The 2,500-nt window shown below is 24.2% G+C and overlaps 1 protein-coding gene across 1 annotated transcript in view; it reads right to left on the reverse strand.

Moving 5' to 3' along the window:
• Nucleotides 1-2,500, reverse strand: part of LOC124953133 (tyrosine-protein kinase-like otk) — a 70,198-nt gene that overhangs the window by 7,754 nt on the left and 59,944 nt on the right. The window lies entirely within an intron of this gene.

Raw genomic sequence — 2,500 nt, forward strand, 5'->3', positions numbered from 1 at the left:
ATAATAATAATAATACTAATAATAATAATAATAATAATAATAATAATAATAATAATAATAATAATAATAATAATAATAATAATAATAATAATACTAATACTAATAATAATAATAATAATAATAATAATAATAATAATAATAATAATAATAATAATAATAATAATAATAATAATAATAATAATAATGATGATGATAATAATAATAATAATAATAAAATATTGTTATTATAAAATATTATTACTATTATTATTATTATAATTTTTTCATTTAAATTTATTAAAAATTGAACATATTAAAAATATTTTTCAAAATATCTTTTTCAATATTTTTTTAAATATTAAAAAGAAAAAAATTTTTTTATCGAATATATATATTCTACAAAAGAAGCTAGAAATACAAATTGGGACGGAGTGGGATGGGACTACGGAAGATGGAAAAAAAAAAAAAAGAAAAAATTTCTATGGCCCTTGTCTAATGCCACGTGTTAATGAGGTGATGTTCGAGGTAAAACGATTTTTGGTAGACGCGGAAAACAGGAGACCTGCAGACGAAAGACGAGGTGGAGTAAAACTAAGAAAAAGAAATGAATGAAAAAGAAGAGAGATGGAGAGAGAGAGAGAGAGAGAGAGAGAGAGAGAGAGAGAGAGAGAGAGAAAGATAGTGATAGAAAGAAAGAATCAGGACTGATGCCTGAGAATGTCAGCTCGATTTCGTCGTTCTGTCTTTTTACTTGAACGTGATCGAGAAGAGAGAACCTGGAAATGGGAATAAAACCAAACGGACGGGTTCGCGACGGATTTAATCGAACTAAATAAAAGATCCTGGGGCACATGGTACACGAAGTAGCACAAAATCCTTTTCTCTCTTTTCCTCTCTTCTCCTCTCATCTACAACTACCCCTACCATACTCTTTTCCAACCCTTCTTGCAATCGTCCATCCGTACGTTTCGTTTGTCCAACCTGGGGAATCTTTCTCTCTCTCTCTCTCTCCCTCTCTTGACAGAGTTGCTAGTCTAGACGGAAGTTCGCTTTATAAGTCCTTAAAAAAAAAAAAAAAAAAAAAAGTATATATATATATATATATATAAACAGAAAAATGCGTTCTCGCTTGATGACTTCTCTCCTTTTCTTTTTTCTTTTTTTTTTTTACGTCTATTATTTTTCCTTCGTTTCTTTAGCAAGATTTCTCACGAGATTTCATTAATTTCTTTCTTTCTTTTCTTTTTGTTTGTTCGTTCGTTCTTTTGTTTGTTTCCTTTATCGCTTTTGTAGACACATTTTGTATTTTATTTTATATAATTTTTTGTTACCCTTCTCTTGTTTTCATAGTTATTATTCTATTCTATCATTTTATTTTATTTTATTTTATATAATCTTTTGTTTCTATCCACTCTCCACTTTAGTCAACATAAATTTATATTATTGTCTTCGCCAGATGGTATTTGCTTTATTTTTTTATTTCTCTTTCTCTATTCAAACATTCTTCATTTTATTTTATTTAATATCTATTACTGCTTTTAGACACTATTTGTTTTTAGTTTTTACATAATTTTTTACTTTATTGTTATTAAACATATTCTATTTTATTTTACATAATTTTTGTTATTGTTTATATATATATATATATATGTATATATATATATATATATATATGTATAGAGAGAGAGAAAGAGAGATGCTTAATATCATTTTTTACAGAATTTTCGAAAATTTTATTTTCTATACAATTTATATTATATCGTTTTCTTTCTTATATAATATTAATATTGTTTATTTAATTGTATATAATATTTTCAATCATTCTTTCAGACATTTTTTATTTTATTTTACACTATTTTCGTTATTATATATTCTTCATCTATATTATATATTTTCATGCATTATTCTATACATTATTATACATAATTTGTATTATTACTTTATATGCAACATTTTCTCTTTAATCATTTATAAGTATTTTCTATTACATTTTACTTAATATATTTTTACTGTTCTTTTTTTTTTCATTATATAAAGATGCCTAATTTTATTATTAAATAATTTTCAAAAATTTATTTATTTTATTTTTTATAATATAGTAGTAAATTATCTTCACAGATATTCTTTACTTTTTTTTTTGTAATTTATGATCGTATTTTTTTCCTGTCTCGCGTTTCATTTCAAGACTTTTTAATTTATTTTATTTTCTTCTTTTTTTTTTTTTTTTTTTTTTTTTTTTTTTTTCTTTTTATTTCGTAAGTTATCCCTCAGCTTATAATATGTACATATAGATTTTCGTGTTCCTTAAAAAGAATACAAAACTCGATACCCTGGTCGGTAAAAAGACACGCGAGAAGAAGGTTAAGAACTTGTCATCGGATAAGTTTGGGAAGATAGAAGTGACACATAACGATAACATGAGGTTTCGTTCGTTAATTCGACGATGAGAAAAAAAGCTTCTTCCTCTTCTCACTTATCTTCTTCAATCACGAACTAATAAATAAATTTTTTATTTCATCAA

Source organism: Vespa velutina, chromosome 11 (assembly GCF_912470025.1).
Source record: "Vespa velutina chromosome 11, iVesVel2.1, whole genome shotgun sequence".
In the NCBI taxonomy this organism is placed as follows: Eukaryota; Metazoa; Arthropoda; class Insecta; order Hymenoptera; family Vespidae; genus Vespa; species Vespa velutina.